A 12,590-nucleotide genomic window follows, 5' to 3' on the forward strand; every position below is an offset into this window, starting at 1 on the left:
ATTTTACAATAAATGTGTATCGATTGATAGAATGTTCAGGAGCTCTAAAAATAGCCAAATCAAGAGCTAGAGCTTATTTGTGAAATGACATTAAGCTTGGCAGGGCTTATATAAATGCTTTTCTGTGAAATTATTTATAGATGTGAAAGAAAATCCCTTTAAAATTCATTCCCGAAATATTAGACTATCTCTATATGTGTAACTAGTTCTGCAAATCCTGTCTGAATTAACAGATGATTTAAAACGTTACAGTAAAATGTAAAGTAAAATTATACAGAAGCATTTAAGAATACTGGGCAAGTTTCCTGATAGCAAGGTTTTGAGAAGGATTGTTGAATGCCCCAGAAAGTTAGAACAGAAAGATTGTGAGGCACAAAATATGCAAAGAATGCCAAACACAAAAAGTACACATGGAAAGCAAGCTCCATTTTTTTTTGCAGTTATGCTCTGTGCTAGCTGGAAGCTATCTGGAACCGTGTTTTGGTGAATGCACTTTAGAATTTCTTGGTTTCATGCTTTTGAAACAATCTGGTTTCTGGTTCGTTGAACAAAGTAGATCTTCTCTGACCACAATGGTCTGTGGTAAAGGTTTTCTCCAGTGGATTCCAATGCTCATTCCCATTGGCTATGTTCTTAATTTACCATATGCGACATGGTGTATTTACATAGAAACTTCCTCTGGGCATAGACATTTTTTTTCCTTTTCATGTCACATGTTATAGATAAGCAGGTCAGGTTTTCCAATAAATTTGCAATTGTTCTAAGGTAGAGTTTCCCAAATATGTATGGCCATAAAACCACTTGGAATGGTGTGAATAAATAGAGATTTTTTTAATTTACCCCAGAAAACTGAGTCATAATTTTCCTTTGAAAGTGCTTGGAAATCTATATTTACAGGAAACAACCAAACTTATTCTTATGTTACTTAAACATTAGGTCTCTTCTGGGGCAGCTGGGTGGCTCAGTTGGTTGAGTGTCTGACTTTGGCTTAGGTCATGATCTCGTGGTCTGTGGGTTGGAGCCCCGCATTAGGCTCTGTGCTGACAGGTCAGAGCCTGGGGCTTGCTTCAGATTCTTTCTCCCTCTCTCTCTGCCCCTCCCCCACTAGTGCTCTGTCCCTCTGTCTCTCAAAAATGAATACACGTTAAAAAATTAAAACAAAAAAAAAAAACATTAGGTCTCTTCAATTCATTTGATTCAGAACAAATTTACATAAAGGGAATGTAAGCAAAGGGAACATATAAAGCAATGTAAACATATAAAAAGATACTAGAAGTTATTTAATAAACAAATAGTGAAATTATACTGATCATCTCTTTCCTATAACTTTAAATATCATTGTTCATTCTTTAGAGTAATGAAACGGACTTTTTTTTGCCCCCAAAAAGTAGGTTTTTTGTAGGAAATGACAAACATAATAATTCACCTTTCTTTCTTTTATCTTATTTTATTTTTGGCTGGGAGAAAATTTCCTACTAGAGTGAGAAATCACTAAGATGTTTGCAGTTTTGAATTTGTTAAATTTAGGTAAATGGGTATCCTGAGTCCATAAAAATAGATAGATGATAGATAGATAGATAGATAGATAGATAGATAGATTAGATAGATAGATAGATAGATAGATAGATAGATAGATAGATAGATTAGATAGATAGATAGATAGATAGATAGATAGATAGAGAAAAGGTCTGTTAGCAAATGTATGAGTTTACAATTGCTATGTCACAAATTACCTTGAATTTAGTGCCTTAAAATGAAAAAATAAAAACATTATCTTACCGATTTGTTGGGTCAGAATTCCGTCAGATTTTAACTGGGTCCTCTACTGAGCGTCTTATAGACTTGAAGTCAAGGTGTCAGCCAACTGAGCACCCGTGTGGAGTCCTGACTAAGGTAAGATGTATTTCCAAGCTCCCTCTGGTTTTTGACAGGATTTGCTTCCCTATGGTAATAGATGATGGTCCCTACTATCTTGCTGGCTAACAACCAGGGACCACTCCATTGGCTCCTCCACGCCACTCCCAGGTCCCAGTCATATGGCCCTTCTCCATCTGATATCAGCAACAGAGAATTTCTTTTATGTCGTTACTTCTTACTTTTCAAATCTCTCAGGTTCCTTTTTACTACCAGCTGGAGAAATCTCTGCTCTTACAGGGCTTGTGTGATTACATCCATCTCTCTCAAATAATCTCCGTATTTAAAGCCAGTTTATTCGAGACTTGAATTATATCTGCAAAATTCCATCACGGAAATTATGCAGAAGAGGATTTGAGAATGGACATCTTGGGATACCATTTGACAGTTCTGTGTAACAGCAGCTAACACCCGAAGCACTTTTTTTTTCACATGCAAGTAATCTGAACATATGTCACAATGTCTAGCCCTAGAGTTTTACTGGACTTTCACAGTTTGTAGTAGAGTCAAAATAAAAAAAAAAAAACAATAGTTCTCAAGAACACTCAAGGATCTCGGTGCCATGTTGGATGAAGAGCCACTTCTACCCAGAGTTTTGGAAACTTTTCTGGTCAAGGATCCCTTTGAGGATCTAATAGATTGGAATTGATTCCCTACCTCTCCAAATGTGTACGTACATTTCAGGGCTTTTAGGATCCCAAATTAATCATTTCTGTTCTATGTAAAAGGGAAGAAAAAGTGAAATTAATCAATATATGTAAGCATCTGAGAAAGTACTATCAAAGAGGAAGTGGGAGAATAACTTAATTGGAGAAGTTTAGAAAAATAGAGGAGGAATTAGATGAAAATAATAAAAATGGAGAAAAAAATATAAATGGTAGAGTAGGTCTTTATGTGGTCGGAGGCACCAATTCATGATCCGGTACCAGAAATTACATGTTCCTACTTCAGTACATGATGGATTTAAAGTTGAGTTATTGGAAAATGTGCAGCAGTTTGAAAGCTTTTATTGACAATTTAAGCCAGCGACTTTCTGTGTTTCACTTTCCATATAAAAAACATGAGATCTACTTTCTGAAACTTCTGTGATAATTGGATGATTAAATGCCTAGCATGTTGTTTGGCTCATTGGAAGTTCTTTACAAATATATAGTTCCTTTTATTTTCCCAAAAGGCTAAGTGCTGGCTAGTCCTAGTCCTGGAATTTGATGATTTCTCTATCTTTACTTTGAGTTGAATGCATATCTCCAGAAGTTGCCACCCTATTACCTCCCAGATAGGCTCCACTGATTATCAGTAAAATTCACATCTTATTTTGAAGTAGTTTCTTTTACTTTTTAAGGGCTGTGAAAAAGTAGAACATGTCATCTGGAGGACTAGGTAAGGGAGAAGATAGAAACCATAACAAGGAGGTTAGTCTGCAGTCACGTGTGGAGATTCTGGCAGTTGGATATCTGGATGGGTCAGAATGAAGGCCTCTGAGGGCATATGTTACCTACTTTATAACTGAGCTCAGGGCCTTCCCTATCTGCTTTGGTCGAAACAAATGCAACTATGTGCATGATTTAGTTACTCTTTTTCTCAACTATAGTTTGTACACTTCTTTTAGTAATTCCAAATGCATTTATTTTGCCTATTTCTTTCATTAAAAAAATAAGCAGACAAAAAGACATGAAGTTATATCTTTGGGAATTGGGGTTTAGAAAATGCTGATCAGCTAATGTTAACATAAGACTAGACTCACTAGAGACACTAGTTCTAGTGAAACATATATTTTAATCTAGTTCTCTTAGAAGCTTTTTTTTTTTCTAGCAACAACAGCAACAAATCCCTAAAATAAAACAAAACAAAATACTGACTTACAAAGATTATTCGAATCCGTTGCCAGTTCCTAATGACTATGTCACCTTTGGGACAGACATTGTAGTTAGCTGAATCTGTACTCACAATTTTTTTTTTAAAGGAGAAAACAAAAGACTGCATTTAGCCTAACAAGAGACTATCTATTGAGAGAGAAAAATGAGTTAAATCTTCCTTTATTTGCAAATGAGTTTATGTGTCCATTTGGAGACTCTCCTTTTTTTTTTTCCTGTTCCTACCTTACCACTTAATGTGTAGCTGTAATTTATCACACCCTCATGACCCAAAGGAATTATGACACTTTGGGAAGTACCTGAACCAAACACAGAAGACAGCTTGTTCATCTGAAAGAATCACAGGATCTGGTTCTCTGTTTGTAAAACACTTGGGCTCTATGTGCTGAATTTTCTCATTATGACCAACTGAAATAAAATAAAATATCATGTGGAATGAAAACAGGGGAATGTGCTGCAGGAGTAGATCAGATATCCTCACTGGATAGCTAGTGGCTGCCACCTCCAAGTTCTACACAGGAAGATTTTATTTCTTTCTCCCAAGACATAAAATGGCAGGCCCAGGATGTGTGTTAATACGTAACAGTGATTATCTTACTTCATTGCTCTGCGGCAAATGCATGCCTGGTTTGTGGAAAGTTGAAAATTAAATACAGACATCAGAAGGATGGGGGTGGAAGGGATTTGTTAGGTGTTTGCACTGAGATACTAAAGAACTCCCATTAAGTTACATGTTGTAATAATTAAAACACTGCTTTGAATTGGTTACAAAACTTAAGCAGATCCAGAGAAACTACAGGGGGAATTAAGACCTAATTACATTAAAGTACTGAAGATCAATTTCTCATGGGTTGGTAGCTTCATGTTATTGTTTCTTTAAAACAGGAAGGCAAATATTATAAGGAAATATCAAAGGACGCTTTTTCCAGGGCTCTGCATTATTCATTAGTATTAAGCATTTTTGTAATAGAGTTTAATTTGGTTAGCTTATCTTTATTTTAGTAATACATACTGTACCCACTGTGAAGTTTGCTGCTCTTAACAACACAATGCCAAAAGACGTTTATTTATTTAAAACATCAGTGTAGAAGTGGGCACGACTGGATTTCAAAACTGTATTTTCCAACTCTGAATGGAGATGATATGCATGTATGAGGAGTAAAATTCATTCAGTAAGCACTTATTTTTATCCTTTTATTTTCTCCCCGAGGAATAACAGATACTTGATTAGATCAACCATGTTAGCGACCCCCATGCTTCAAAATGAAGAGAACTTTCAGTTAACATCCTTGTGGGTCTGGGTTAATTTCTCCTACAAGGAAGAGGAAGACAGTGTGAGGCTGACCCCCATGCCGAGCCCCACAGTAGCACTTACATATTGTGACATTATTTCGTGTGCTCTGTCATGCTCTGGAATTTCTCCCATCCTGTGCATCTTTACTCTTCCTCTAAAATGTTGATCCTACTTTGTCACATAAGAGAGCCAAGGCTTGAGAGTATTTTCCAGAACGATCTGCATTTGTGGCAACTCTGACATTTGCATCCGGGCTTTCAACTAGAGGTAATATTATGGAGAAAGGCTCCAACTGCTTATTGCGTTGAACAGAAACTCATTGGCCTGTTGAACAGAACCTACACTGGCATGGGCTCCAAGCTAGTGACTGAGCAAGCCAAGAATATTATGGCAAGCTTGTTCCTGAAACACCTAATATACCTCAGATGGCCCCGTAGGTCAAGAACTCCTTGATGGCCTTGCCACACCTTCCTTAGTTCGCCATCCACTAGAATTTCACATCTCTCTTTCCCTCTCTTCTTCACTCAGCGTCAGACCTACCCTAGGGTGTGACCGTCGTCCCAATGTTCCACAGCTCTTCTTTATTTCCTTTTCCAGAGGTTTCTCCAAACAAAATCACTGTATGTCGGATGTGAACTTAAAGTCTTTCTCAGAGAAATTGTACTATCATGATATTTTATTTCATGTTAATACGATACTATTATTTATAGGGCAGAGAGAAAGAAAACAGGAATATTTTCAGGATTTTTTTTATAGAATCACTGAATATTTGCAGAATTGTGTATCTGCACGAACAAAAATGCGCCTAATTATGGGAATAAGATTGAGAACGTCCAGTTTTACCTTAGAGTGCCAAATCCTTATTGTGATAGCTTATTTAAAATTAGGAGTGTTTATGGGTGTCTGGGTGGCTCAGTCAGCTGAGCCACCAACTCTTGATTTGGCCCAGGTCATGATCCGAGGGTCGTGGGGTGGAACCCAGTGTTGGGCTCCGCTCTGAGCCACGGAGCCTGCTTGAGATTCTCTCTTTCTCTCCCTGTCTCTTTCTTTCCCTCTCTCTCTCTCCCCTTGCCCCTCTCCCTCATACATGCTCTCTCTCTGTCTCTCTCTAAAATAAAAAATAAATAAAAAATAAATAAAATTATCAGTGCTTTGTCTCCTACATATCAGACTTAATTAAGCCTGATCTTTTAAGCTATCTAAACATGCTTTCTGGTATGTTTAAAGGAGCATTGAATTTAAAGTTTATATCTGAGTTTACAAACAAGGCATGGGTGAGTTGAGTTCCATTATACATCCAGCATATTCTAATTGTGTTATTTGTTATGACTTTTCTTTTGTTTACCTGCAACTCAGCAGCAAACCTTCACCAAAGCAAAGGTAACAAAACCCACTAACATAAGAGTTAGAACCATCTCCATTTAATAGGCTTTATTGATATCACTCTGCTCTTCATATGGAAAAACAAAGGTTTTCAGAGTAATGTGGAAAATATGTTTTCCTGCTGAATACTATACAAAATGGTAAGCAAGAGGGAAAAATAGCTTTCAAACTTATTTTACAGGTAAAACTACATTTATAAATATAATTTTATAATGATCAATCCCAAGAGTTACTTAAATAAATTGACTTAAAATATCAGGTAACTCAGAAGCGCCTGGGTGGCTCAGTGGGTTAACTGTACAACTTCGGCTCAGGTCATGATCTCACAGTTCATGAGTTCTTTATCTCACTGAATTAAGTTGATTTCATGGAACTGTGGAAACAGCTTAGACTCTCTTTTAGTGCTTTGCAAAGTTGTGTTATCTTTTTCGGGTTAGGTCACTTCACATAGAAAAGAGTGTACCCTTGACCTCCCCAAGTGCATATTTCTTTAATTAGGACAATTTTTTGATACTTAATAATTAAATATTGAGTTTTATACCCAGCATACATGCACATATACACACTGTTACCGACAGTGGCCTTGATCAATGTGTGCATGTGGTTGGGAAAATGTATGCATCATTAACAATGCTTCCCACACCGAACATATTACATTTGTCGTTGCAGGAACCATTTGAAGAACCTGTTGTAATTTGCTCTTGTCTTTCTCTGTTTGGTGTAAAATTTTACCCAGAATGAACTAATCTATATGGAGGTCAAGGCTACCTTGAATAGGGAATTCTGCTCTGTTACAACGTAGGGCATGCCAGCTACTGGAGGTAGAGAGAGAGTGCTGGCAGGTTTGTTCCATTATTGTTGATCACAATCTATCATTTAAACTGCAGTAGGATTTATTGGGAGAATTGGTAAAATAATACGAAACAATTTTGCTAAAGTATAGCATGGGCAGATAGAAATGGACATTGAGGGGAAGGGCAAAAATAACATGATGCTCTCACTTTTCGAGAAACTAAAATACGGTTAAAACTCATGAGTCTTTAGTTGTTAAACCATGCATTCAGTGAATGCGCAACAGAAGTTAGATGTAGTGTTGATGTTGTGTTATGATTATATTTTTGAGTCTTCTGAACTTCTTAGTTAATAGACAGACATTGAAACACTGCTATTTATTGGTGCTTTCTGGCAATGACTCCATGCTGTTTCCACCTTCTAAGCCCTCACAAATTCACTGTAAAGATTTACATTTATAACAAGTATGGAACCCTGGAGGGAAAGTTGTAGCTATGAAATTTACCTCTCAAACCCATAACATATCTTTGGCAAGGAAATAAGTTACATTAAATTTCCCCCCAAACCCTCCTCACCTTTGAGAAAAATAATGTCCTTAATTCTACCAAAGCACTAGAAAATCTAGGACAAGTCCAAGAATCTGCCAGGAGGGGAAAACTACCAGGTGTTTAAATGGCAAACATCCATGGGATACAGTTGAATGCATAAAGATGAATGGGGATGAAACATTTAGTTTGAAATGAATTCAAGTGAAAATTAAGCCAGACTATGACTGAAGTATAATTTAATCTGTTCATTTTGCTCTAGTTAACCCCCACATATAAAAATATGCACTGAGAAAACAGGAACATGGTATAATATATATTGTAAAAACATATGGTAAGTATCCAAAGAGAAGTGTCAACCTCAAAACCAAGCAAACATAGTGCTCCCACCGGACACAAATTAAACCTGGGAAGCCTGTTAAGTGCATAGCCAGGAAAAATACGACATATATTATAGGAAATAGGAAAGATAAACCAAAATTGGGAAAGATAAAACAAAGTTGCCAAACCTCACAAGACACTTTACCAATGTGGGTCCCTTTTTTACAGATAGGTAATCATATCTGTAATGGAAAACTACAAACTAAGCGTTGCATGGAATAAAATACTCTTCAGTTTTATTTCTTTGTTTTCTTTCAATTTTGTAGGGAAACAAATTATGAATAGAAGATGATTGGAGCTGAGATAGGAGAAAAGAACAAATCCCTTCACAGATGACGCCTATAGAAACATTTTTTTTGTCTTTAGTGGCAAATTATTAGGGTGCTATTTATCTTAGATTTTTGAAAGTTTTAATTTCAAGTATTTTCCTCTATGTCAGAATTTCAGATTTGGTACATAGCAAATTCAGTATTTGCTACTTTCTGATATTACATATGTATTTTGTTCTATATAATTATAAATAAATAACATACATAAATATAAATAAAGAGAGAGGGTGAGAGAGAGACTTGGCTCCAGAAAGAGTTGAGTTCATCTGAATTTGAAACGTTGAGTGTAAGGCAGTCTGGCAAGTAGAATTTGTTCCTCTTCCATAGGACTTCAGTCTTATTTTTTCTTCAGACTTTCTACTGATTGGATAAGGCCCACCTATATTATGGAGAGCAATATGCTTTACTCAAGGTCTACTGATTGAAATGTTACGCTCATCTAAAAACAACCACATCACAGCAACATCTAGACGGGCGTCTCACCAAATAACTGGGCACCATATCTTAGCCAAATTGATACACAAAGATGACCATCATGGTTAAATAAGGATCAGATTTAACAATGTAAGAGGAATAATCTAGAAAACTAAACACCATTGAAAGCTTGTCACCTTAAGTCCATAAGGTGTAGATAGAAAAACTAGCCGTCTGTAGCAGGGATAATTAACATTAGCAAATATTTACAGTCCCTGACTTATGAGGACTCAACTTGTGGGTTTTCAACTTCACAATGGTGTGAAAGCCGCACATGTTCGGTATAAGCTGTGCTTTGAATTTTGGAGTTTTGTGCTGGTCCTGGGCTAGTGATATGCAGCACAATACTCTTACATTGCCAGGAAATACCAGCAAGCCACAGCTTCCAGTCAGCCACGGGATCATGACATACAATACACTTACATCCATTGTGCACCCATAGGACCATTCTGCTTTTCACTTCCAGTACGGTATTCAATAAATACGATCTGAGACATTCAACACTTTATTCTAAAATGGGCTTTGTTGGATGATTTTTCTTAACTGTAGGTTAATATGTGTTTTGATCACGTTTAAGGTAGGCTAGGCTAAGCCATGCTGTCCAATAGGTTCGGCGTATTTATTGCATTTTCAACTTAAAACGGGTTTGTCAGGACGTAAGTCCTTATTAGTTGAGGAAGATCTGTGTTTGCTTCTTGGGCTTCCAAATTTCCCAGGCAGTGTCCACGAGTACAGGCCGATAGATTCCGTTTGTCAGTTTGAGATTGAAATCATTAAGAGCGGGCGTGTGTTCTCCATTTCTTTGCTATTACAAGATGAAGGGAGGGTGTCTTAGCTACGTAAAATTATATAAAAAGAAGCAAACTCACATGTTTGTTTTTTTTTTCAAGCTAGCCAGATACCAGGGATTTCTGTTATATCAGTTAGGATCGTAGCATACATTTCATATAAAAAGAATTCATTCTCATTATAAAAGACATGCTCTTCGTTGACATTTTTTTAAAAAGAAATATAAAGAAAATTAAGCTTAGATGAGCATTACTTAAATCTTAGTGCATTTGCTTCTAATATTTGAATCTCTATACTTAATTTAAAATACAGTTGTTATTAACTATGACACACTCACAAAGACTACACATATGACACTAGAAAACACACACACACGTAAGTTGTGTCCTTACATTGAAAGACAGAACATTGTTTCTTGCCCTGAATTTCATATCATTAAAACTCTTCAGAAGTAAAATTAGATGATCACGGTAGATGTCCATAGGAAAGCCTAAACCCCAATGATTTTATATTTATGTTGTTTCCAATGTTATTGTAATTGTAAAATTATCTGAAAGAAACATGCATATCATTGGCAAGATCCTATTACCAATCTAGCCCTTTAATACCCAGAATGTCACCGTTGCCCCTCTTAGCTTTCCAACCTTATAGTTAAGGATGCTACAGACACTTCTATGGATTTCAAACTATTTTTTAAAAATGTGAGCAATTATGTATACAGTTGTATTCTGCAATTGCAAAAATGGATACATTAATTTTATGTTTAATAACATTTAATGGGTTTTTTTTAATTTTTTTTTTTTTACATTTATTTATTTTTGAGAAACAGAGTGAGACAAAGCATGAGTAGGGGAGGGGCAGAGAGAGAAGGAGACACAGAATCTGAAGCAGGCTCCAGGCTCTGAGCAAGCGGTCAGCACAGAGCCTGACACGGGGCTCAAACCCACAAACTGTGAGATCATGACCTGAGCCGAAGTGGGATGCTCAACCGACCGAGCCACCCAGGCGCCCCTAACATTTATGGTTTTTAAAACATTTTATGACTAAATAAAAATCCGTATTGTACAAGTTCAGTATTAATATATTTTTAAAAACTTTAACATGAATAGTTTATTTTTGCCAGATCTTACATATTGAAGAAAGTTTTTCAATTATAATGGGAAATAGAAAGCTAAACCTTTATCTGTGACTTAGTTTCTGCTTTTTAGCCAGAAAAACAAAATAATAGAAAAAACATATCTTTCAAAGCAGATTGGTAATAAATATCAAATTGATGACACATTCATTTTCCTATGGTATCAAATAGATTTCACCACATCAACGTTTTCCATGATTTCCTGTTTTCTTGAAAATTTATTTTTCTTCGTTTGCAATATTGTACTTGATGACAGTATTTCTTTTCTCCATGAACTGATATATCGGAATTTTACAAATTTCATTTTAAGATCTTCTTATTTAGACTTAAAACATTTTAAATCATATTTTATTTCAAAATCCAAATATTTTATTATTTTGAGAAAAAAAAATAATTTCCAGAATGTTGACATTTCACGAAAATGTCTCCTTTAGTAATCATATTACTAAAAATCTGACAGAGATTTTGGTAGGTTTTTTATATGCACATAGTTTTTTAGGAAAAGTGCTCATTTTTAAAGCTATTCATATTTACTGGTATGTGTGTCAATGTTTCTTAAATTGTTTCAAATACAAACGTAACTAAAAATCATAATTGTGTATCTGTGAAATTATTTTTTTCAAATATGGTTCAATGAAGCCTAAAGTTGTTGAAATACGTCCTTTAAAAAAAAAATGATTCCATGAACTGTTGTGTCACAATTTAAAATTTCAGTATGTAAATGTCACTGGCTCTTTTCCAAGCACATGATAATTCACTTTAATAACAAAGCTTTTGCTTAGATGGTTGAAATCTTCTACTTGATACAGTAACAGAAACATAAGATGAAAATTAAATAATCAGAGAGGCCAGTATTAAATTTAAAAATTAAAGGAAAATTTCCAGTTAAATCTCAAAATGTAATTATTAAAACCAAATTCCCTTGAAGATGCAGAAGTTTGGGGCACCTGATTGGCTCAGTCAGTTAAACTACACACTCTTGATTTCGGTTCAGGTGGTGATCTCAGGGTTCATGAGACAGAGCCCTACATAGGGCTCTGCACTGACAGTGCCCAGAGCTTGCTTCTGATTCTCTCTCTTCCTCTGTCTCTCTGCCCCTCCCCCGCTCATGTTTGCTTTCTCAAATAAATAAGCTTAAAAAAATTCTTTAAAAAAAATTGTCAGACCAAAAATTACAGTTGGATTCACAGATGACTGAAGTGTCATATTTGCTTCAAGTTTACTTATTTGGATTCCATATACACAGCATATTTAGCATATATAAACACTATATTTCAAAGTGTGTGATATGGCATTGTTAGTTGCAAATATAAGTACAGATTGGTCATCATTTGATGTGTTTTATCTTATATCTTACTTGCCGGGAGTAAATTTAAGATATCTTTATATTTATTATATGATTAAAATAAAAAATAACTAAATGTTATATATTCAACCATTTAATAATTTGATTATAAATGGAGTATCAAAGTGATTTAGGTAAATAAACTCTTAAGGAAAAAAAAGTAATTCCAGCTGGTACTCATTTGTCCTTTACCTTTAAAATATCAAGTATGAGCTCTGTGACCATCATGGAGGCTGCTGTTCTTTTTTCTTTTTTTAAAAGAAAACTCAATAAGTTTTTTTAATGTTTCTTATTTATTTTTGATGGGGGGAGGGGCAGAGAGAAAGAGGAGGACA

Source organism: Panthera leo, chromosome B3, assembly GCF_018350215.1.
Source record: "Panthera leo isolate Ple1 chromosome B3, P.leo_Ple1_pat1.1, whole genome shotgun sequence".
NCBI lineage: Eukaryota > Metazoa > Chordata > Mammalia > Carnivora > Felidae > Panthera > Panthera leo.